This window comes from Podarcis muralis, chromosome 6, assembly GCF_964188315.1.
Source record: "Podarcis muralis chromosome 6, rPodMur119.hap1.1, whole genome shotgun sequence".
NCBI classification, from domain to species: domain Eukaryota; kingdom Metazoa; phylum Chordata; class Lepidosauria; order Squamata; family Lacertidae; genus Podarcis; species Podarcis muralis.
Window position 1 is genome coordinate 43,034,675 of NC_135660.1, and position 26,580 is coordinate 43,061,254.

General features: G+C 42.3%; 1 protein-coding gene across 1 annotated transcript in view; it reads left to right on the top strand.

Moving 5' to 3' along the window:
• FBXW4 (F-box and WD repeat domain containing 4) overlaps positions 1-26,580 on the top strand; it is a 73,946-nt gene that overhangs the window by 20,090 nt on the left and 27,276 nt on the right. The gene's annotated exons all lie outside the window — the stretch shown is intronic.

A 26,580-nucleotide genomic window follows, 5' to 3' on the forward strand; every position in this document is an offset into this window, starting at 1 on the left:
CTTGTACAACCACATTCCATATCGCAATTACAATCTGCAAAGTACTGTACAGTACAAAATACAGTGTTTTGCTCAGAAGATTCAAGAGAGAGAAGGCTTAGAGTGGTTACAGGCTAGCTGTAGCAAATTGCTCATTATCTAGTAACATGGCCTTTGCCATGAAACATACTATAGATATGATCATACTGTCCTACCCCCACCCCTGTGTGATATGTTAATACATAGAATTGCTCATGGCGAATCACCAGTCCAAGGAACTGAAGAAACAGAAAACTGCAGCAAGTTCAATCAGTTCATTTTGCGTGCTAATTCCAAAACTAATTAATAGAAAATCCCTGTACAGTTGGAAGATAGGTGGGATTTACAATTAGCTACAACCAATCCGTGGAAGGATTGGAATGAGAAAAGCTGCTCTTCCTTTAAGTGCAGCATACTCAAGTGCTGTTGGAAGATAGAGAACCATATTTTAAATTGAGACTGTGTTTATGGCACTTGACCTCAGAGTTCCTAAGAATACTGTAAAAATAAGCAAATTTCATTTTGATACATTGTACATATGTATTTCCTATATGAAACTTATTCAGTGCTGGTCCCCTGGCAACGAAAAAAGCAAAATGCAAAGCAGATTCTGTTGTGCATGCTCTGTTGCCAAAGCCCATACAGGTAGTTTGGTTCTATTTCAGACAGCCTCTTCTGTTGATGCTGCAGAATGAAAAAGGTATTTGTACATAAGAACTTGCAGATTCCCTGAAGCTGCTCTGTACCATTGGGGCACCAGAGAACCACTCATTTTCTTTGGGAATGTTGATAAGAGTCATTAAAACACATGGGAGTATCTTCTGGCTACTGTTCTTGTCACAGCTGGGCATCTGTGAACAAAATCTGATGTGTTGGGGAAAGATACACAGAGGAAATTAAACTGTTCCAATGAGTTATTTTGTAATCATATTGCTACTCTGCTAATGTTAAGGACTGAATGTTGGCCATAAGTTACAATTGTATACAAAAGCCACAAAACTGAACTACACAAGGCTTGAGCAGTGCCTTGTATCTTGAAGATTTGGAAGCGCTTTGTACCCTGACTCAACTTTTATTTTGAGGTATTTAACCTCAAAAGCAGCTTGCAGCAAGGTAGTTATTCTTTGAGGAAGCTCATTTTCTGTTGTGAATTACAATGAGCTTTTCTGTGGCAAACTTGTCTTACATTTGAAGCAGAGCCTAGTTTTTTCACAAGTTTTTGGAACCTTGCATTAGGCTGTTGAGAATCAAAGCATCCAATTATGCTAAATTGAACATTGTCCTGTTGTGATGGCCGGTTCTCTCTCTCTTGTGTATATCATCGTAGTCATCAGTATTCAGTTTCAGTTTATTAAAGCAGTGAAATCAAATTACAGTCACAGGAATAGGATGGGTACTGAGAACTATAGATGAATGGTGGAACAACAACAACAACAACAACAACAACAACAACAACAACAACAACAACAACAACAACAACAACAACATCTCTGGTGTCAAAGGCTAGAGTAAAGAAAGGAATCCTTTATGGGGAAGGCCCTCTCCTGGGGCACCACCCCTCAAACCTCTGAGGGTGGTGGAATTACCAAGACGGCTCCTTCTCTTAACACCCGTGAGGGTTTGTGGGGAAGGAGGTGGTATTTAAGATATTTGAAACCTAAGTCATTTAGGGTTTTGAACACTAATGTGAGCACCTTGAATTAGGCCTCTTGTATGCATTCTAAGGGAACCTCAGTGATCTGGCTGCTGCATTTTGAACCAGCTGAAGTTTCCAAGTCGTCTCCAAAAGTAGCCCCACAAAGAACACATCACAATAATCCTATTTGGAAGTTACCAAGGCATGGAGTATCTTGACCTTGTTGTCCTTTACTGGTTCACATCAATTGCTTGAATTTAGTGTTCATTCCCTCAGTTCAGGAAGGCTGGAGCTGTTGCTTTAGTGATGAAGCTGTTCAGATTAGGAGCTGGGTGCTCATTCCTTTCCTGGCTCTCAGCCAGGCCCTGATTCAGGCAGGTGCTTTCACCTTTTCCCTCTCTTCCTAAGTAACCTCACATGCAGCTATCTGGTAACGCTGGTGTGCTCCCAAATCTCTTGTGCTGCTCACCATCTCCTCTTCTCATATGGCCCGGGTGAAATGTGGGTGTTGCTTGACGGCTGGCTTGGAGCCCAGATGTGTGGTGGTCTCCAGACTTGGAGCAGGCATGTCTATATTCAACAGCTCTTCTGGGTTACTGGGTTACTGAGATCTACTTAGGAGACACACTCTCCTCCCACCCATTTTCATTTTCATTTCACACTGTATTTTACAACATTACAAATAAAGAAATACACAATTTTTATTGACTCCATTTCTCCCTTTCCACTACATATTCTAATTTCTCCCTCTATCTTATTTTTGTCTTCATAGCTCATTAATTTTTTTCACTGCTGAATTTATTCTGTTACTGTTAACCTCTTAATATGTTTACAATATGTCTCTAAATATGCCATACAACATTTCCAATCTTCCTCAAATAGTTTTTTTATCTTGATCTCTTATTCTGTTTGTCAGTCTTGCCATTTCTATATATTCTATTAACTTTGTCTGCCTTTCTTCCTTCATTGATATTGTATCTTCCCTCCATCTCTGAGCATAAGGAAACATGCTCTTCCTCCAAGGAGACCTCAGAGGGCCAAACCCTGGCAATTAGTGAGCACATGCTTGTCTTTTTAAGCACCAAACTGTTGAGTGGAGACCATTTGGAATGCCCTTTAAATTAGTAAACATAAGAACTATCATAGTGGTGCATGAACCAGTGGATATGTCTGTTTTTTAAAAATGCATGTGCATCAGATAGACCAGCACTAAGAGCCTTCAGCCTGCCTGTTCAGAGCTCATCCCCTTAAGCTTTACGCAGTATGCACTGGATGTGCTCCTGTGACTGGGAGAGCCCTTGCAGAACACTGTTTTATCCTCCTAAGTGATGACCCGCAGGGCTGGCCTCTTGTCAGAACACTGACTTCTCTCCCTGGAGTGAACACACACTCTCTGTCACAATATTTACCTAGCTTCATTTCCCCCCCACTGAGTGATAAATGGAAGCTTGCAGAGTGGCTTCTCCATCAGCAATCAGGTTTGGATCACTCGGCTTGTTTTATGAGACTGCTGATCCCACTGCACCTCTCTTCCCTCCCCACCCCTCAAGTATTAGAACCGATTAGCCACGTCATTAATTCTTCAATTTGACGGCTGATATAGCAAGGCCTGAAACACGGGCTGACCCTATATAATAGAACCTCTGCTCCTTAACATATTAATGATGGGAGAAGTTAATTAAAATTCCACAGAGCGAAGGTGTCGGCTAACCTATAAACCTGTCGCTTCCAAGAAAATGTTGCCACTATCCTAGAAGAAAGTGAGTTTGGGGGTAAGAGTGAGTACTCTTAGTGTAGTGTGAGAGTCCCCCCACAAGCTAAACTGAATGTTTAATCTCTTTGGGAAGAGTTAACTTTCGGGTGATTCAGTATCCTTGGCTGACTTTAGGATCTTTTTCTCCTTTGATCTACACACACACACATACATATATATAGGATGCTGAAACATTGCCTTTCTGATGGATCCGAGCACTATTATTAATAATTGTTAGCAAACAGAATATTTTTGCTTCAGTCCAAAATACATTGTAGGTTTGATTCATTTGGCTTTTATCTTACAATCAACAAAACTTATAGATCATGTGATAATATTGAACATTCTATCTCTGCTCAATTAGGATACTTAGTACTGATATGCAGCCACTCCTGTATAGGGGTTGAAAGCAGAAACATATCTCTGGAGGTGCTTTGGGTCATCCTGGCTGCACTTGTCTCAGGGTTTCCTCCCCCACATTTGTGATACAGATGACTAGGATACCAGCATGTGCTCAATATCCAGACACTGTGTATGGCAAAGTTGAATGCACATTTGACTTTCCTCAAGTCCTGTGGACACACTTTCTTGTTTCCACCTGTGTCTGCAGTCTGATCCAGTTGATGATGGGGTGCGTTCCTCAGTACTTTGAGGTAATATGTTTGACAGTTTTTCATTGCAACAGAGTTTGCCATATTCAATGAGTAGTGCTGGATCTTCTTCTCTTATTATGCTAATCTCTTGTAGCACTATGAGTCTAGGCTACTGCTAACTCCATAATGGCAATATGTTCATCTGCTTCCTCTGCTACTTCAGATGTGTGTTATCTGAATGGAGGTTTAACTTGTTATTGATGTTGGCAAATGCATTGTTAAGAGCCCAGCTAGATTTGCAAAGCTGTGGTTCAGTTTGCAGAACTGAGTGCTTCCCCAAATGGACCATAATCTCAGTGGCGTAGCGTGGGTTGTCAGCACCCGGGGCAAGGCAAGTAATTTGCGCCCCCTAACCCGTGGATTTTAGCAGGGGGCAGAGAGCTGAGAGTGTGAGCGCCCCCCCCAGATGTTGCGCCCGGTGCGGCCGGCACCCCCTGCACCCCCCACGCTACGCCACTGCATAATCTAAAGCTTACTATTAAGGTGGAACTGCAGGGCTGTTCCCTACAGATGATTGTTTAGCTATTCCCCCCTCCTCCCCCTAAATACTGCAGTAATTTTTCCAGCTAAACTTTATTATTTTTTCCATATGATGGGAGCAATATTGTTATATATTTCTGTTTTGATCCTGTTAACCTATTTGCTTAAATCAATAGCTTTAGTTTTCTTGAATGGTGGAATCTTGTAGAATATTAAAGATTGTGATAGTGATGCCACATTTTCTCATACCCTTCAGAAAATATACTCTTTCATCATAGCAAATGACGGTGCTCACAGGTTAGAGGGAAAATATTTAAAATGAATTTCTTCTCTCTGTTGAGCTTGTCAGAGCATTGTAACGAGGAGACAACTATTCTGAGAGACTTCATTCTATTAGGAAGTTGGCAGCTAATGTCAGGTTCTCCTTTAATGTAGTTCCATAGGTTTATGTGGTACAGCTGCTGCTGTGATTTTAATTTCCGATTTCCAGGTGCAGAGGGTTTTCCTGTGAGGCTAGGGGAGAAACCCATCTCTTCTACCATTTTGCACAGTGAAGGAGAAAATGCCCGTGTTAGTTTCTCCTGTCACATTGATTACAGTTCAGGGGTCCCACATAAGACTGCAGGTTTCCATTTCCAGTCAGTGATCTTTCTCCTCCATTTTTCAAACTTCCAAGGGGAGGGATGGAGAAGGTAATTTTCCTGGGCCATGGCCACTGTTTACTTTTGCTTGGCTGTGCAGTGTGCCTTTGTTTTTCCACCTTTGATCAGTGTCCTGCCAGCAGATAATTTAGCAATTGCATCCTAGGGTGGAAGTGTGGAGTTAATGTTAAAATTAGTTTTTTTTTAACTTCACTGCCTGATGAAGCAGGGATAGCAAGAGGGGAGGCAACGGGGGCCATAAATTCTACTGGTGGTATATCTGCTTCTTGCAAAAAAGAGGGGAAAAACCCCTCAAAAACGTAACTCTCTGATGTCTCCACAGCACTTTCATTAACATTTAAATTAAGGGTTTGTTTTTCAGCAACTAGGCCTTTCATGGCCTGACTCGTGCAAGGCTGCCTCACTAGTCAGCTACAATAGTAATCATTGCTTTATTTTTTCTCATCTTTCTCTGAGGAGGGCAGCGACCTGCCAAATGTTCAAAGAGAATCCGCAACAGACCTGCACAGGTACCCAGGCAGCAGGATGCTAGCCTTTCTCCTTCAATTAGAGAGTTAGTTGTTGTCCATGTTTCTTGTCTTTTTTCCTCTTCCCTTCAAAGGCTTGTTTGGGCCCATTTGGTATGTGATTGCCTCAGGTGTAACCAGCACTGGACACCCTTTAAACAAGAACTCATCAGGATGAAGGGTGTATATGGAAAGTGGGGAAAAAGTTTTGAGTGCTGTTTCTCAGCACTGCTGGCAGCTTCAAAATATGTTAAAACTGGTGTGGGTGAGCTCTTGAGAGGATAAGTTTGTTGGGAGTGTATATCAGAGTGAGCTAAAGAAAACGGGGGCAGGAAATTGAGCTTTGATGTATATAAATTGCACAGGCATTTTGATGCTGCAATTTATTTCCAATACAGGACAGCAAATTAGGGCATTCTTAGCAAACTATGTGGAAAGTGTTTTATGTGGAAAGGCTCAAGTATATACATCAGGATTGTTCTAGAAGGAATGTTGCATGTTCCAGTAAATAGTGTCTGAAACATGCAATTCTAATCTCATATCATGTGTGGAATCATGTGTTGGCCTAGGGCAATAACAATCTGGATTTTACACTTGTAGACTGAGAATTTATTCCTTATAGACCCAAATATCTTACTACATTAGAGATATTGCATAACTGTTTTTTCCTAAAGACTGAGAACAAAGCACTCTTCTATCAAAATACCCTAACTGAGCCCCTAAGAACCACGTCACATTATGGTAGAAGCCACAACATGCCAGAAGATGATACTGGGGAGGCAGTTATTTATTTTGTTTGTTCTTCTGCTGCCTATTCAAGCAGAAATAATCTGGAAATATACAGGAAAGGGTGCATGCTAAACTTGAAGAGATCTGACATTAGTCATGATATTAAGCACCTGCCATGCAGCCGTATTTCTCTTGGGCCTTTGTGGCCATGCGGTGCCAATTGCCTTCTAAAGCAGTTTCATTTAGTGAGCAGTGTCATGTGGCCAAACTGTTTTGGTAGCCCACGTGTTGCATCAGTTCCAGGAAACCTGATCAGAACTTCAGGCATTTACAGTAACAAGGAGGTGAAAGCTGCCAGCCAGTGTCTCTGCAGGTGCTAGCTGGATCGAGTTGCAGGGCTGCCATTAAAACTATCCTGTCTGGTGATTAATGTAGGACACAGGACATACACATTCTTATTCTGGCTCCGTGAAGACCTGTTCTGAAAGCTAAATTGGTCTCTGAATTGCAAGGTTTCCCTGCTCTTTTATATTGTCAACTGTTTGTCTGCCTTGAGTGAGTCTTGTTGAACAGCTTTATCTTCCGTGCCCTGTTGCAGTTGTATAATCTTTCTGTATCACCTTCAGCAATGGCAAACTGATGTTGGGCCATGTAAACGGCTTGTTTATATGGCATGTTTTTCATGTAGTAACTTTATCTTTGTTCTCCAGCTTACAACAATTACGAAGGAACATGGTTACATAACACATTTTCATAAGCAAGAGCTGCTTGTGTGCATTGGGACAAACAGTTGTGTAGGTATTTGGAGACAAAGCTTTTAGACTGAGATTCTCTCTTTTAAGAGGCACGTAGGATCTGAGGTGTTGCTTTCTGAGATTGGGACCTGAGTGTCTTGTATGACCCTGGTGGTAAGGAAATACCTGGCTACTTTAAATGAATTCAGATCTCCAGGACCTGATGAGCTGCACCCAAGGATACCAAAGGAACTTGCAGATTTAATCTTAGAACTTATGTTTATGATCTTTGAGAATTCTTAGAGAACAGATGAGGTTTCTGCAGACTGGAGGTGTTCATCTTCAAAAATGGAGAAAAGGAAGACCCAGGAAACTACCAGACTTTCAGCTTGAATGTGAATACCAGGCAACCAGATAAATCTCATTTCTTTTTTTTGATAGAGTTACAAGCTTGGTGGATCAGGGGAATGCTGTGGACTTAGTGCATCTTGATTTCAGTAAGGCTTTTGACAAGTCCCTAAGATATTCTTGCATATAAGCTGGTAAAATATGGGCTAGACCAGGTACCTGTTAGGTGGATTTGTAGCTGGTTGACTGACTGAACCCAAAGAGTGCTCACCAACAGTTCCCCATAATCCTGGGGAAAAAATGACAAGTAGGGTGCCACAGAGTTTTGTCCTGGGCCTCTTGCTGTTTGACACCTTTATAAATGACTTGCATGAAGGAATTGAGGGGATGCTCATCAGATTTGCAGATGACACCATAGGTGGATTTAGGGTAGTGCAACCAGTTCTGCTGCACTGGGTGCTTAGCCTAGCGATTGCCACAGGGCATCACAACTACGCAGAACAGAAGGTGAGGGGGGCGTGGGCACCAAATTTTGGACTCATATAGGACACTGCTGAAATTTCAAAGACCAAAGTCTGCCCCGCCCCTGGTGACATCAAACTGGGGTTAGTAGCTAATACTGCAGAAGGCAGAATTGGATTTCCACATGATCTTAACAGATTGGAGAACTGGGCCAAAACTAATAAAGCGAATATCAACAGGGGGAAATGTAAGGTTCTACAAGGCAGGAAGAAAGAGCTGCACAAATATAAGATGGGGACACCTGGCTTGCCTATAGTACATCTGAAAAGGATATAGGGGTCTTAGGCTGCATCAACAGAAGTATAATGTCCTGATCAAGGGAAGTAATAGTTCTGTTCTATTTTGCCTTCGTCAGATCACAGGTGGGGTACTGTTTTGGGAACCACAGTTTAAGAAAGTTATTGACAAGCTGGAATGTGTACAGAGGAGGGCAACCAAGATGATCAAGGGTCTGGAAACCAAACCTTATGAGGAATGGTTGAGGGAATTGGGAATGTTTAGCCTGGTAAAGAGGAGACTGAGAGGAGATAGGATAACCATCTTCAAATATCTTAAGGGCTATCACATGAGGATGGAGCAAGCTTGTTTTCTCCTGCTCTGTAGGGTAGGACTCAAACCAATGGCTTCAAATTACAAGACAGGAGATTCTTTCTGACAAGATCAGGAAGAACTTTCTGACAGAGCTGTTCAACAGTGGAACAAAGTCCCACAAGAGGTGGTGGACTTTCCTTCCTTGAAGGTTTTGGAGATTCAATGGCCATCTATCATAAATGCTTTAGTCGAGATTCCTGCACTGTAGAGGGTTGGAATAGATGCCCCTCAGAGTCCCTTCTAACTGTAACATCCTATGATTCTATGATGTAAAGAAACACATCAGTCTCAATAACACAGATGAGCTGTGTTATTAAAGATAGCAGAAATCTTTGGGCACCCTGCAAAGCACTGATGCCAATTTTGAGCTAGTAGGACCTAGAATCTGACTCAGTTTGGAGATTGTTAAACTTTCCCCTCCTCTCCAGTCATAATTATAATAATGTATTTCAGTATATGCTGTGTATATTAATGACTCACCTATAGTGTTGAGAGTTCACGATGACACATTCCTCCAACAGGTCACCAGACTGAAGATTGTTTCCTGTGTATGCTAAAGTGATTTATGCCTTGCTTGAAAGTGTAGATTGTCTGGTCCAGAAAATATGTGCAGCAAATAGCATGTTCTTCATAGTTACTGTGGTGGTGATGTCCTGTATACTATGAGGAGAGACAAAGGGTAACTTTGGGAACTCTTTAGAAGTGTGGACCCCAAGCTCTCGTTTGACTTGCATATGTGCCCCTAGATCAGGCATGGGCAAACTTGGCCCTCCAGAGGTTTTGAGACTACAATTCCCATCATCACTAACCTCTAGTCCTGTTAGCTAGGGATGATGGGAGTTGTAGTCCCAAAACATCTAGAGGGCCGAGTTTGCCTATGCCTGCCCTAGATGCTAGTTGGTTGTTGTCACGGGAATTCACTTGCTTCTGAACCAGTTGCTCAGATCTGAGGAAATACTCCCCCCCCCCCACCTTAATTGAATGCTCCGTTAACTTGTTGCGACTAAGTGACGTCTGAGCAGGCCTAGCTTCAGCTTCTGGCACCCTTAGGCAGCTGCTGCGGTCCAGCATCCTGACAGAAGCCATTGGTGCTATCAACCACTATTTTGAATTCCCACAGTGTCCTGGAGCTCCCAAAACTGCAGTTTCCCAGGGTATTTAGAGAAATTTTGGGTGGTGACTTCCCAGCTGACAGCTGCTGCCACCAGGTAAACCTGCAGTGAGGTGTGACCCACCTACATAGGAAGGGGGCCACCAGCTGGCACCGGCTGGCCTTGCCCCTGGGAAAAACAATATCATGGTACAGTCTTTTCCCTCTGTATTTGTGGCACAGTTCCACCTTCCCCTGCGGCTTATAAAGGTCTAATGACTCTTTGATTAAATGTAGGTCAAAATATTCTACATTGTGACCTTAATAAGTGGGGATGATTGGCAGACAGCCTTGGCAGAAAGGGCGGCCCCTCCCTTTCATCTCCTCTAGTGTCGCTTGGAGACAATGGGCTCAGCATATTTTCCTTGTTGTTCCTCCTTTGAAAAGGGCCTGGTATCTCTACTAGGTACCTGTGTCATGGGGGTCTTGATTGGGGTCTCATAAAGGGCCTTGCCAGTGTGTCCAAAGGCCAAGAAGACAAAAGCGATCAGTGGGTGGGGGTCTCAGCTGACCGCCAAGAAGGGAGGGGAGGTTCTTGGAGGCAGTGAAGGGAGAAGCAGCCCCTGTTGGGAGCTCTTCTAGAGGGGAGGGGGAGAGGAGTGGCCCATTTTTGTCCCAAACTCATCAAGCACATCTGCAGAATTGTCCCAGCTGCTGCCTTCCAGTTTCAAAAGAAAATGATCGTTTGATAAACCGGCCTGATTTACCGCTTTCTCACAAGGGAGGGAGGCCCACCTTTGACCTCTATGATTTCACATCAGACCCGGCTTTTCTTTCCCCTTCCAGTTCTTGGAGAAACTTTGAAATGCATCCCTTGCTTTCTCTCTCTTTCTCTCCCTCTCCCTCTCCCCCTTTACTCTTCTCTGCCCTTCGCTTTGTTGGGGGGGGGGCAGCAGCGGGAGGAGAACAGGCGTGCGGCTTTGGACTTTAGGAAAGTAATTAGTAAAATCTTCCTGCAGCACAATAAACACTCAGCACCCATCCTGTATATTCCCACCATTTACATGCTTGTGGGCATCCGAGAGAACAGGTGGCATTCTTACTGCAGTGTATCTTTTGCCGGCACCCTCTGTGCCTCTGTGCCTGCTAACTATAGGAATGTGCATGAATATATTAAAATATTTTCACACAATGCATGTATTTTCCAGTGGGAAAAGACGATCTCTTGGATGAAAGGCAGTGGGCCCCACTGGAGCGCTTGTTCCCACTCGGGTGCTTGTTCACATGGACTAGATAGAAAAGTGTGTTTGGGAGACAGGGGAATAGATTTCCTCTGGGAAGAGCAAAGCTTTGTGTTCCCTACCCATTCCTCATGTTTTTGGGGGTGTAGGACATGGGATTTGAGCAACCGATCATTATTTTGACTACTTTCTTTTTTGAGGGGGCAGGCAGAAACAGCTGCAGTTCAAAATAGTCCTACGATTCATGCTTTTTTGGGTAGAACAGGCAAGTGCAGAGATAAATCAGGATATATTGGGGTTGAGCTCTTAATGCTTGTTTATGCTCTTAGAGCAGTACACGTAATAGCAGAGGAAGTATTCTAAGAGCTTTCCAGTCTTTCTGTAACTGGTCACGGAGGAACTTGTGACTGTGCATGACATATAAGAAACATATAACTACATGCCCATTGCATGCAGTTGTATGTTTCTGGTACTGTAAGTTGTGCAGTTACAAGTTCCATTTCAAATGTCCTGAAATCTTCTGCCAAGGACGCCCAATATAGTACCATAGTGGATTGTTTTAAATCAGGAAAACATGGGCAATATCAATAAAATGTATGGCTTTTTAATTTATATGTTTCCTGAACATGCTCACATACAGTTAAGGCACATCTGTTTGCAACTAAGTAGAACTTCTAAGCTATGCAGAAGTAGAATCTAAAATCTATGCTCATCTACTGCAGAACTTGTATTTGCTTCAGAATGCAATTGTAAAATTAAGGATTTCCCTTTAATTCTCTCTGTGCACTTGTAAGGACACTAAACAAAATCATGTGTACTTGAAGACTTGTGCTGAGAACTTTCCAGAAGCAAGGGCTGAGTGTTGTTTGGAAGAACAGTATTCCCCATCACACAGAAAAGTCTGTGCTGTTTGGTTCCCAGCCTAAATTTTCATGATTTGCCTAATAATAAATATATTATCTATTGTTATTTATTTATAGTGCTTGATCTCAGAAGTTACATTCCCTTCACAAGTTCCTTAAAACCTGTTTTTCTCTGTATCTCAATGGGCCTTTTCAGATGTGGTGCTACACTATGGGTTAGCATTTACACGAATGATCCTTGGACTTATGAACCCCTATCTCCTCTTCTGAGGCAGCAGTGATATCAGAAGCATCTTCCTCTGTTTTTGAACTAACCGTAGTCCCCCAAGTTTAGACATAACAGGAATATGGGAACCTCATTCTGCATCAACTGCAGCTTTCGGACTGTCCTTGAGGGCTGCCCCACTTAGACTGCATTACAATAGTCTAAATGTGAGGTTATCAGAGTGTAAACTGTTGTTAAACTATCCCAGTCCAGGAAAAGCTGTAGCTGGCAAGCAAGCCATAGCTGGGAATAGGCACTTCTAGGCCTCAGTGGCCTCAATGACTCTATATTCCTTTGGAGGGAGTGCAGCTCCATCCAGAATATGCCATTGTGGGAATCTTCCACAATCTGCACCTCTGTCTTGTCAGGATCCAGGTTTATTGGCCCTTTTCAATCTAGATACTGCTCCAGCAGTTGGTGCAAAATTGTATTTGGCATACAATGTTATCAGTTTACAGAGGAAATGTAGATGCCACACATCTTCGAACAATTCTAAAATCCTCTTGGAAGAGCACATGGTCTGGGAAAATACTTCTGTCTGAATCCCTGGAGCGTCACTGTCGCTCAGTGTTGACACTGCTAAGCTAAATGAGCTAATGGTATAAGGCAGCTTCATATGTTCATAGAATCATAGAATTGTAGAGTTGGAAGGAACTCCAAGGGTCATCTAGTCCAACCCCCTGCAATGCAAGGATCTCAACTAAAGCATCCATGACTGATGGCGATCCAACCTCTGCTTTAAAACCTCCAAGGAAAGAAAGTCCACCACCTCTTGTCAGAATGTTTAGTTGGAATCTCCTCTCTTGTAACTTGAATCCATTGGTTTGGCTCCTAGCCTCCAGAGCAGGAGAAAACAACCTTACTGCATCCTTCCCATGACAATCCTTTAGATATTTGAAGATAGTTATCATATCTCATCTCAGTCTACTCTTTACCAGGCTAAACATGCCCAACTCCCTCAACCATTCTTCACAAGGCTTGATTTCCAGACCCCTTATCATGTTGGTTGCTGTCCTCAGCATACATTCCAGCTTGTCAGTATCCTTCTTAAACTGTGGTGCTCAGAATTGGATACAGTACTCCAGGTGTGGTCTGGCCAAGGCAGAATAGACTGGGACTATTACTTCCCTTGATCGGGACACTATATTTCTATTGATGCAGCCTAGAATAGCATTCACTCTTTTTTTGCTGCTGCATCACATGGTTGACTCATGTTAAGCTTGTGGTCTACTAAGACCCCTAGATCCTTTTCACATGTACTGCTGTCAAGCCAAGTGTCCTCCATCTTATATTTGTGCATCCGGTTCTTCCTGCCTAAGTGTAGAACATGACATTTGTCCCTACTTAAATTCATTTTGTTAGTTTGGGCCCAGCTCTCCAACTTGTTACGGCCATCTGGAATTCTGATTCTATCTTCTGCGGCATTGGCTACCCCTCTCAGTTTTGTGTCATCTGCAAATTTGATGAGCATACCCTCAATACCTTCATCCAAGTCGTTGTAAAGATGTTGAACAACAAGACCTAGGACAGAACCTCATGACACCTGACTCATCATTTCCCCCCAGGATGACGAGGAACTGTTAGTGAGCACTCTGGGTTTGGTCAATCAACTGGCTACAAATCCACTTAACAGTAACCTCATCCAGTCTTGTGTCAAGGAACCCCTTAGAGACTTTTGAAATCAGAAAACCTGACTTTTGCCTGAAAGTAAGCCCTATAAATGTTGGGAAACTTGCTTTCACTAATAGGAATTGGTCCACTGAAAGGTGGTACCTTCTCTGCTTGATCTGTAGAGCGATATCTTTATAAGGCCAGCAAACAAAATAGTGACAATTGTGAGCAAGCTTTCAAGTTCTCCAGAACACATTAGACATTATGCAATGGAGGAGAGGTGGGACAGAGTGAAAAAATTAGAAAACTGGCTTGGTGTTAAAGCCATAACTTCTGCATTTAGTCACAGACTTAGAGTGTGAGAAGTAGTACCATATTTAATATATTAAATACCATATTTAATATATAAGACTCTCCTAGGTGCTCTATTGGTTTCAGATTATACTGAAACTTTCCCATTTCTGAATATTATAAATCCGCCTTGGATAATCCATGAGCTTCCAATATAGCAATGTTTATTTAGATAATAAAAATAAGGACTATTATTCAGCAGATTTTCCTGCCTCCTCTCTTCTCTGTCCCCTCCATCAGGCAGGAGAAAAATAGCTTTGGTTTTTGTTCAGGACAGAGGTTAGAAAGGTTGCAGGGGCCACGTAGCCCTCTCATAGGGGTGTCTTGTCAGGGCGCAGCATGAAGGGCACAAACAGATCATAACCTTTAAATGAAAATGCAATGGAGGGGAGAGATGAAAGCATTGAAACAAATTAGATACATCTATAGGGGGTGCTCAACTGGAGAAAATTAGCATTTCTTCCTAATTGGAGTGTAGGGCATTCCATTACAGGGATTCATTACCAGGGGGAGAGGGTGCTGGGCCTCTTCACAAAATGCCTTTAAACAGGAAAAGCCCTCTTCCTGCGATATATATTTACAAATATTTTTAAATGGGTAGAGAACTTGAAGAGGTAGTATTAGTCCTTCTATGTTCATAGATGTACATGGGGCCTAGTGGTTTGAATCTTCTACAAGCATAGAATGAGGTTATTTGTGTATTTCTTAATTTTACCGCCCCATCCTATATGTGCGTGTTGGTGGCGGTGGCGGGAGGGGGGGCATCCACACTAAAGAACATTTGTGTGATAGGTGATTAGAAAGTAAAAGGCATTTTAAACCTTTAAATTCAGGATGGTTTTTTTCTGTGCAGGTGCACTGTATGATCAGGGAAATTCCTATGGGCTGTACGTGCTGGAAGGTAGACTGCATCAGCAATGCAAAAAGGAGAACATGAAAACATCTAGCAGCTTTGTTCTGGCATCCTCCTGAAAGTTGTATAGCATAGCAAAAGCTTCTGGAAGATGCTATAATTTTTGGCTTCCATTTCTCTGTCATTCTACTTGCTTTTATTCCCTTTTACCAACTGTCCTGCTGCTGACGCTTACAGAAGCTGTTTATATAGATGCCTAACCTGCAATATAGGTGAGCTTCAGCTAGTTGAAAGACAGATGTTAGGTTCTGGAAAATCTTATGCACTCCTTGATCCATAACATCAGTAAAAAAAATCAAGTAAACATGCTGTCTTCTGTATCACATTAGTTTAACAAGAGTACTTGGTGCTGACTTAGTTGAGAGCTGGTGCAGCATAGTGGCTAAGTGCCTAAGTTCTAGGCAGGAAGTCCTTGGTTCAAATCTTACCACAAGCTGCTAGGTAGCCTTAGCCAAGCCACAATTCTCACTGGTTGTATTTGGCTAATGATATTGCCCCACTATAGAGGTCAGTTGTTTCAGCATAACTGAGGGGATACATGTGAAGTGCTCCAAAAACAAAAAAATGCTCTATATAAATGTGCTGTCCATTTGAGAAAAAAAAGAAAAAAAGCTTATGGATGGTGGGATTGTAGTTCAATTCATAAAGTTCTTGTGCTGAAAAACTTTGGCAGAGACTGGAGAAATATAGCAAATTGAAAGAGCAGACCGGTGTATTAGAAAAGTTTTTGGATCATTGTAGGGTTCTTTCTAGTACAGGGTACAGTTACAGATAGGTAGCCGTGTTGGTCTGCCATAGTCAAAACAAAAAAAAATCCTTCCAGTAGCACCTTAAAGACCAACTAAGTTAGTTCTTGGTATGAGCTTTCATGTGCATGTGCTTGGTACATGTTTCATGTGCTTGGTATGAGCACATGTGCTTGGTATTTCATGTGCTTGGTATTTCATGTTTCATGTGCTTGGTATGAGCTTTCATGTGCATGCATGCTTCTTCAGATAACAGTTCAGGGTACAGTTTGGTTACAGAAAGCAGCTTAAAATGAGGCATAGTGTTCTTTGCCCTCTGTGCATTTTTAGGCGGTACCTTTACATTATTTTTTTAGGGATTGGGTGTTACGTAGAAATGCTGGTGGTTAGCTTGGTATTCATGCGAAATATGCCGTAGCTTTTTTTGGATTGGGGCTAATTTATAAACATTGCCCCCTTCCCCACCCCATAAGATGGCAGTGCCTGTATTTGTCCGATTTTCCACCTTTTGAGGGAAAGTTAAATGAGGACTGTTCCATGGTTGGTGGACACAGACTACTAATTGGAGGGAGAGAGCCCATTTCCTTTAAGGAGTGCAGGCTGCGCAGAGGTGACGGATAGGCTGGAGATTTATTAGCACATGGTTGGGAGCTTAAAAATCAGCACCAGCAGCTTGTTCCCTTCAGAAAAGAAGGTAGGAACAAGCACCCGTTGCCCCTCCCCTACTCCAGAAAGAGGAGTGAAAAAAATAAAGGGGGATAATTGGAAGGAGCAGTTTGTTTGAACATAACCACAAGGCTGCCTTTAATTCTTGGTCTCTTGCATTTTGAGACTGATTCTGAAATTTCAAAGCGAAGGGCAGTTTTTTGTTGTCACACCTGTTGCTTCCACTGCAGCTTCCCTAAATACAGTCAGTTAGTAGCAGAGGGAAAAGAAAGCATTTCCCTCCAGTCTTCTGCTGTCATTTGTTTGTGTTTTCTCTACATTGATGTAATAGATTTCCTAAATCAGGATTTTGCAGGAAGCATATATCAACACACAACATTCACAATTGTACATAACAGTAAATCAGGCTTTCTGTCTTACTTGTGTTTCACAAGGAATAAGCAACTTGCCGGTGACACCACTCAGTTGCTCCCAGTCCGCACGTTTCTTGGCGTGAATTGGGAAGTCCAGGTTTCCCGTTACACCCCAGTGAGGGACTGCGGTTTGTTTCAACCTAACAAGCCACAATCACTAGTCAACCTTAAGCCATGGTTTGTTGTTAGCTTGCTGACCATGACTTGTTAGGGAGCAACAAAGAATGATCTATGGTTCAGACATAATGGGAAGCCAAGGCTTCCTGGCTTGTATATCCTGCTTGTACCAGGGCAAGTGTCACATGGGAACAGAAGGTCTGGCTTATCATTTGTTCAGATGCATACTTGGTCATTTTGTATCTGTCCATATGATAGAACCTGAATAGGGGAATGATCTAGGTAAAGATACAAGCAGAAAATAAGCTGGGAGGTCACATTGTGGGACCTATCTTGAAGCTTGAATATTATTCTGGAAATTATCCAAGTTTCTTTCTTTCATCTAAGCAAGTGTCCAACATCAGTATGCATGGCAGAAAATTCTCCATTTGTGCAGTGGTGAGCCAGGGTGCTCTGACTAGAGAAGGATTGCTTCAACTGTAATTTCATGGCTGACAAATGACATTCCACTTCCATCTTATGCATCTGTGTCTCTACATCTCATTGCACGTGTGCTGTCTAGACTCTTCCCTTTGATACAGTGATACAATAGTAATTTATCACCTTAGCTAGTGTTATCAAGCTTCTTTTAGAAGAAAGCATCTTGCTCAATAGCAAACTGCTTAATATGCTGAGAATTTTCAGCTTTTGTTTCAATAAGAATTCCTATTGTGTGAGGTTGTTTTCAGGGTAAAATGAAAAGAGAAAGAATCTTGGTTTAAACTTTACAAATAAAAAGACTTTTTGCCTCTCTGTGTTGGCATTTCTAACAAAATGTTTGTATAGTTATAGACAGCAGAGCTGCACTCCCCACACCCTTTAATACCTTTGCTAATGGAGGCTGAAGTAATATTTATTATATGTGACTGTTGGATACTTATAATTTTGAGAGTCGCATTAACTTTTTGGGTCTCTTTCTGATTTTATTCCTTCTCTGTTAAAATAGAGCTTTATAGTCACACTTGTCTAATTCTGGAGCACATTTACAACTCTGAGTTTCTTTTGAGTGTAGGAAGGCTTTGTGCCTGATTCAAGGCCACTTTATAAATTTAGGGGCTTTTTTAATGCAGAGATAATGTGCCAAATATATTTTTATTTTAAATATTTATATTTTGTTGAAAATGTGTAGAAGAAACTTGTTTATTGCAAAGGGAATATTTTTCCTTATAACAAACACACAGATTTGAAGCTGTTCCATTGCCCAGCTTAGTGGTACTATTGATTGTGCTATGCAGTTTCCATAGCACCAAGTGTTTACTTACATGAAAGTGTTCTCCAGTCACAACCAAGAGTCTGCAAATGCTTGGTCAATTGTATGACAAATTATTATACATTGCCTTATTTTGCTTGTGTTTGTGCGTTATTTACATACATACATACATACATACATAGAATCATATTCCACCCTTTTCTCTGACAGGGCATGAGGTGCACCTCAACAAAATGCATATTCTAGAAGCTGACAGAAAACCAGATTAGATTGTGCTTTCCACTTCCAAAGCCAGTTCATGTGCTCAAACAACTGCCTGGTTTGATCCTTTCACAACATAGTACAGGCAACTCCTGATTCGCGAGGGGGTTGCTTTGCAGATCATCACGCATGGTGGTAGAGCATGCATAAACCCACTATGCCCCAGTTCCACCCCTTTTTCCGGCCATTTCCAGGTTGCTGAGATGCTCACATGCATGGTTGCACACTTATCAAACACACATAAATCGGTCGTTGCCTGTATCAAAATGAACTTGAGAGTGGGGAGTTGGTTTGCTTTTTTTGAAAAGTGCCATCTGTGAAAGTATGTGGGCAACTTACACACCAAAGAAAGTGCTCTTAATTATTATTACTCTTTTATCCATGTTGACTTGCAACTAGAAAGTGTTTTTCAAGCTTGGTTCCTTTGCTGCAGCCCTAGTAGTACTTCATCCTAAATGCAGCCTTGGAAGGACCAGGTAATTAACACATCATAGGTGATCAGACATCCCAGCACAGGCCAACTTTCTTCCCTTTTAATCTGCTTTTGAGGGGAGGAGGGTCTGGAGCTTAGTATAAAAGCCAGAAGAAGATTGGCTTTCTGTGCTGGTACCTGTGCTTTGGTCTTTGCAGAGAGACCTTTCTGGGTAGAGGTGCCGCTGCACTCCCCTCTCCTCCTCAACAGGTTGGACCCCCAAGAAGCTTTTGTCTGCATACTGCATGCATGTCTGGGCCTGCCATTCCCACATGGGCCACCCTCCCTTGGCAAAGTCCCTCCATTCAGTGATGGTGGCTAAAAGAACCTTGGCTAATTATGCTGGACTGAAAATTACCACTTTGCCCTGCGCTCCTGCTGCTGGGACTATTTGTTCAGGGGCTGTATTTAGTGGGAACAAAGCTCCCCTGCAGAGTGTGTCCAGCCCCAAGTATGAAGCTACAGGTAGAAGCTTTAAAATAAAGGGGGTAATTACCAATGTCTCCAGGTGAAAGCCCACTAAACTTCAATAGCCCGATATAGCCTTGGGGGAAGAGGGGAGAATCCCTCCTCCTCAAATAAACGATTCCTGCCAGGCAATTAAGGGAAAATAATGTCACCCAGTGAAGGGGGGGGGGGAGTGAACTGCTGCTTAGAAATTGTGGCTTTTTTCTTGCGCTTGTTTGTCATTGGGTGGGGAAATAAAATGCCTTCCTTGAAGAGGGAGGGAGGATTCCCACAAATATATCCCAACCTCCCTGCTTGTTAAGTGGTTTGAATGTACCTAGTGGGGAGCAAGAGAGGGAGGGAGAGTGAGAACAAATAAGTCACAAAAAGGAATCGCTGGAGCTTTACACCTGAGCAAGCTTTGAAAAATTCAACAATGCCATTCACTGCCTCTTGTAAGGTGCTTTAGGGGGCATGAGGACCCATCTGATCAGTTGAACAGAAATTGTGTTCTTTGTCCACAGTACTGTGGAAGCCTTAGAAAACCCACATTTCCCTCTACTGTCCTGTCTCTGAGTAGCTGCTGGAACTGCTGTGCATATAGGTGGAAGGATTTTCTGTGGCAGACGCATTAAGCCCTACCTAAAGGCCAGAAGGTGACATGTTGGGAACCAAGGGGTTCCTCGTCTATGCAGTTGGCAATTGAGCAGAGAACATAGCAAGCCCTCCCTGTTTTGTCCAGGTAATTCCATCCTGAAAATGTTCCATACAAATCTTGTATAGGAGTTGTTATTCTTCATAACCCATGTTCTAGGAAACTAATGACAGCACAACTTTATAATTACGAGTACAACAAAAATTCCACTCTTAATGTAGATAGGAATGCTAGCAGACAGAGATGCAAGAACAGCACTTTGGAACATAATAGAAGAGCTAGAATTTTCCATGAGATCACAGAAGGTACCGACCTATTAATTTGTTTGTTTGTATTTATACCCTACATACTAACAAAAGTTTTTGAGGCAACTTACAATAAGTTTAAAACACAATAAAATGGACAGTGATGCCCTAACAGGGCAAAAATGTATATAAGTCCCCCCTCCATTTGTTTTCTGGTGTTCCAACAAATGCTGTTCTGCAGTTGAATCTCCTAGCAGTTGAAGCAGCTAGATATTAAAGGTAAAGGTACCCCTGCCCGTATGGGCCAGTCTTGACAGACTCTAGGGTTGTGCGCTCATCTCACTCTAGAGGCCAGGAGCCAGCGCTGTCCGCAGACACTTCCGGGTCACGTGGCCAGCGTGACAAGCTGCATCTGGCGAGCCAGCGCAGCACACGGAACACCGTTTACCTTCCCGCTGGTAAGCAGTCCCTATTTATCTACTTGCACCCGGGGGTGCTTTCGAACTGCTAGGTTGGCAGGCGCTGGGACCGAACGACAGGAGCGCACCCTGCCGTGGGGATTCGAACCTAGGTGCTGAGGTTTTACCCACAGCGCCACCCGCGTCCCAGCTAGATATTAGTCCCACATAAACGAGGATGTCCTTACTAGGTGGCTACTGCTGGTGTCTCTCACAGCCTCAGCCCTGGCCGCAGATACAGGAGATGTTGGGTGGAGCAAAAATGTAACATACGTTCCTCCCAGTTCTCAGATATTCCCATTTAGTTAAAAACACACACACAAAAACTTGGCCAGTCACTTAAGGAGAATTCTACCACTGATTTCCCTACCGAGACCAGTCTTTAACATACTTACTTTCTGATTTGTTTTGAGTGATATGCAAACTCTTCTGGGTACATGCCAACATCTATTTCTTCATATGAATATAACTCTGATCATAGCTCAGCAGCTTTATGATCTATAATGGCTGTCTTTGAATGTTAGGCTGAACCAGGACTGGGGAATCTGTGGCTCTTCGATGCTGTTGGCTGTATGACCATTGGCTAAGATGGCTAGGGCTGATAGGAGTTAGTGTCTAACAAAATCTGAAGGGCCACAGGTCTCCCATCCCTGCCCTTAAACCATAGATTAGAGTTACATGGCTGAGCCTTAGGGTGATGCACCTCCTCTGCTGCAGTGTGGCCACGAGGAGGTGATCAGAAGCATATACTTCTGTTTTGAACTAATCACAGCTTGTCATCTAGTCCAGAACAAACTGTGATCAGTTTTCACCAAACAAACCAAGATCAAGCTGTCGTTTCTGATCCTGGTTTGTTTATAATAAGCATAGCTAGAATTCACTGCAGCTCCCAGTTTGAGCGAAAGGACAAGCAGTAGTTAGTTTAAAATGAAAATGGAGGCTTCTGATCTCCATTTAGTGGATTTAGTGTCTAACCCAAGTCAGATCTCAAAATATGTGACTCACCAGGATGTAGATTACAGTTTCAAACTGATTTGTAGAGCACTATTTGAGCCAACTATGGCTTGCTGTTGTGTATGAATTCACAGACCATTGGCAGACTACAGTTAGGGCCATTACTTTCCCTCAAGAGACTGTCACATCATAGATATAGGAGTAAATTTATGAAGCTGAATGCTCAGCAGATGGGGAACAAAAAGGCTAATCAAAACCTCTGTTTGCCTCTTGTAAGTCTGGAAGCTTAAACTATGACGTGGGTTCTTAATTAAGGTTAGAAGAAGCCTTGGTTTTGTAGTACTTCTGAATTTAGTCAATGTCTTCAGCATTAATACTTTAATCTTGGACCTAGAATCAAGTTGTGTGGGTATGTGTTGAAAAAGAGGCCATGGCCCGTTTTTGTATTCTCAAGTTTAAATGTGAGGGTACTGTGTAGTTTAATGTGATTTACTGTTCTAGCAATTGAAATAAGGGTTCCCCACCACAGCCTATAATTCCTTTATCTATTATTTTTTTGAAGTAATAAACTCAGCAGGCGTTTTCTCAGTGAAAGCCAAGGCAGTATTTAAGGGATGTCTATATGCAGCTGACTGTGTATGGCCAATTTGTCCTGGTTTTCTGCCCCATTTGTGTCATTTCACTGCATAGCATTCATACTTGGTCTCAAAACTGAATCCTTGAATCTTCAATACACCAAGTAAAAGCTAAGTCTCATGATAGTTTCCTCACCACTCACTCACTCATTCATTATAATTTTGGCTTAAATATTTTTCTTTAGTTAGCGGTAGGTCAAATTCATTTGCACAGTAAACCACCTACAGTTTCTGAATAGCTTATGACTTAAGTAAAAGCTCTGTAACCGATATGACTCTAGAATGTGGTAATCTAAAATTACAGTATTTATATGAAATACCTCAGCAGCCCAGCCCCTATCAGAATTTAAACCTAGTTGGACTGTGAACAGTAAAGCAACCATATGGAAATACACTGGCTTGGTTCAAATATAACACTAAACCATGGTTTAAGGCAATATGAATGAGCCTTATGCTACACCTTCTCTTGTCTCCTTGTATTCTCTGCTTTCCTTCTGATTTAGCAGCAAACCATAGTTTGCCATTACACCCAAATTAGGCAAAACACTATTGTGAACCCAGTTCAAATCTTGCATGCAATCCCAGTGTGCAGACAAATTATAGTTTTCTCTGTTCAATAAACTATGGTTTATCAAGGTATGTGAGAATTAACTGGACGCAGGAGTAAGGAAAGGAGGGAGCTTATGAGTTCATTAATGTTATATCAAATCATGACATTGTGGTGAACTGATGCTACCTAGGCCTTGCAATCAACCCCTCCTCCCCACAGCTGACATAATATTAGCAACTGGATACGTTGGGCTTTCCAAAGCTATCCTAAACTATCTGTTTTTGCGGTTGTGCTGGAGGTACTGATCTTAAAAGGACTGCTTCAGAACAATAAGCAGTAATGATAGATTCAGTTGTAACAATGTCATATATGTTCAAGATAATGTGCATCCTGTTTCACTTTTCCACGGAATGCCCAGATGCAGCAAGCATGCAAATGTTGGATGGAAATGATAACGGTACAACCTGGACCCACCAGCCACAGGCAAACAAGAAACAGCATAATAGCCAGAGAACTGCTGAATATGAATTAAATGTTTAAGTATCCCCAATGTGCTCACCTGTTTCTGCTTTACAAAGCAGGGCACAGTCTGGCTTCCTACATTTTGTATCAGACTAGTGGGTGGGGTGGGAAAATATTCCTTCAATACAGAGAACTGCTGCAGACATTTTAGTGACGTCAAATGACTGACTTCGTGCTGCAATTCATACCCAGCAAGCAGTTGTGGCATACTGGAAATCTATAACTTGCTGGATTTTTAAAACTTTTATATTTAAGTTTGGGATCTGGGACCTGCCTCTGGATTTTAAAGTCGATTGCCATCATTTCTATTCAATTATACTGCCTCTCAAAAATCAAACTCTGACATTTATAATTCTCACAAAATATAATGGCCTGCAAAAACAAAACACTCTGTGTTGAAGGGCATCACAAGTTGCCCACCATTGGACTTATAGAAATAGTCAGGTAATAGGCAGAAATGGAGAATTTGTGATCCTTCAAATGTTGTTCCATCATCCCTGCTTGTTGACCATCCTAACTACTTTGGCTGATAGGAGTTGGAGTCAGACAACATCTGGATGGCCACAAGTTGCCATTCTTGCTGTTTGCTTAATACTTGATTTTCTTAACTTGGTGAAATAGGTGGCTCTAATCCATTTAGTCTGGAGGCCTGGAATGGGCTGAAGAAATGTTTTGAATTCCTATAAACCAGGTTGCATTTTTAGGTCCTTGGGCAATTGGACTTCTGGGATTTATCCCCCAGCCCTGCTGTAAAAGATTTGGGTTGAGCAAATTTTCATACACAATGTTTCAATACACACTCATGTTTGCCAGAGACTGAAGATGGTGCTTTTCATCCGTAAACCAGACTTGGAACAGTGACGCAACTGGCCCTAGCCTTCAACCCAGCCTTCACTGTGAGCCATCTCTGTTCAAATCCCGTGTCCAGAATTATGACTTTCCCCACAACTCACAATGCTCTCCTTGGTGTGAAATGCAAACACCCACTTCCCAGGGGCCAATTTTCCAACCAGGGCGGGAAACGGCGCACACATGAATTATTGGTATCTTCCTGTGCTTCTGTCGTTAGTGGTCCCTACCATTTCCTCCTTTGGTGCTGGTGGGGGAATACTGTAAATCCTGGAAATATACACATCTCCTTGCTCAAGATTTGTTCTTTCTGCACATCAAATGTCTCCATTGCAGGACCTGAAGGGACCAGGCGAAGTTGTTCTGTAGCTCTTCTGTTTACAATTTATGATGCATACCCAGAGAGCCATTCACTCTCAGGCTGGCGGAGATCTATGAAAATAGCATCATAGTGCATATATCTGTGTATGTAAAGATTTTTTGAGCAGTGGCTAATATGCTAATTGTCCATAACTCTGCTAATATGATGGACTTTCCTATTCGCTTCTACTTTTTGGTAATAAATTAGCATTAAATACTTGGCAGGTATATTTTAAAGAGTTTGATTGGCTTCTCTACAAGTAGGAACGGTTGTTTGGTATTTGGGGCCACCAGCAAAGCCAGGGAAGAGGCAGGGTTTCAGAGAAGGCAAAGGACAGTACTGCAGCTGTTGAGACTTAGGCAGGGCAGCAAGGAGGAAAGACCAGGTAGAGCTAGAACAACATGGATACAGAGCTGGGGTAGTAATAAGATTAATGTATCACATTTGTATCTTGTCCTTTCTCTTAACCAGGGCTGGGGAATTTGTGGGTCTTCAGATATTGCTGGGCTCCAGCTTCCTTCATCCCTAGCCAGCATGGCCCGTGTTTAGGAATGATGGCAGTTGGAGTCCAACCACATCAGAAAGGCCATAGGCTCCCCATCATGATTCTAAGGAATTCATAGTGGTGTTTTAGACTCACAACAAAGTTCATCCCTGTAATGGATGCCTTTGCAAGCTACAGATTGGATCGTTGTTAAAATGCAGAATTCTAGACTGCTATTGAAGACAACTCAAAAGATCCTGCTGGTTCAGAATGGAGCAGTGTGGCTGTTAACTGGCACTGGTTGCTTGGGCATTTTATGTTGATGTTAAGTGGTGCTTGCAGAGGCATTATCTTCAAAGATTCAGGGCACAAGCCCATGGTACAATTTTTGCATAAAATATGCATATGCACTTACAGTGGTGCCTCGCAAGACGAAAAGAATCTGTTCCGCGATTCTCTTCGTCTAGCGGTTTTTTCGTCTTGCGAAGCAACCCCGCTAAGCGGATTAGCGCTATTAGCGGTTTAGCGGCTTAGCGGCTATTAAAGGCTTAGCGGCTGAGCTGCTTAAAGGCTATTAGCGGCTTAGCGGCTTAGAAAAAGGGGGGGGGAGCAGGAAAAAAAATGGCAAGACTCGCAAGACATTTTTGTCTTGCGAAGCAAGCCCATAGGGAAATTCATCTTGCGAAGCACCTCCAAAACGGAAAACCCTTTCGTCTAGCGGGTTTTCCATCTTGCGAGGCATTCGTCTTGCGGGGCACCACTGTATATTTATATATGTAAATTTGGGGATTTGAGCAAATTACAATTGTGGGTCATTAGGGCCTCACCAGCATTATGCTTTGCAGCTTGTCTAGCAGTTCTGGAAGCAATGTAAAATGAAAATCTTAAGGTTTTTTATTTTTTAAAAAACCCACTGCTCAAACCTCCTGAGCCACCCCCTAACAAAGCATCAGTGGCATTGATATTTAAAACCGTAAGTGGTCTGGGTCCAGGCTAACTAAGAAGGTTATCTTCTCCTTTATGCACCTCCCTGCACATCAATATCTCCAGGTACTTTCCTTCCCAGAAACCAGGTTGATGTTTAGTAGGAACAGTGTCTTCTCGGTGGTAGTACCTCTTTTTTGGAATGGTATTCCATCTCAAGCCCAAAGACCAAGCCCCTTCCTGGCATTATAAAAGCAAGCTAATATTTTATTTTACAATTCTTTAGGGGGGTGGTGTCACTTGCTTTCATCTGTGCTGTTCGTTTTGATACATTAATTTTATTTATTTGTTTTACATATTGTATTTTAAATATACTATGCTTTTAGGCACTAAGCTGCACAGAAATGGATTGAACGTGCAGAACAATGTAATGAGACAGATTTGAGAGCTGGAAAAATAAGCCATGTGGTAAGTTCATCTACAATCTGCTGATCAAGCAAATATAAAATGATGCGTCAAAGCTTTTGCAGGCAGAATTCAGTGGGCATCAAAGGGCTCTATATTCAGAAATAAAATAATGGCTAAAGAATCAACATGTAGGGATTT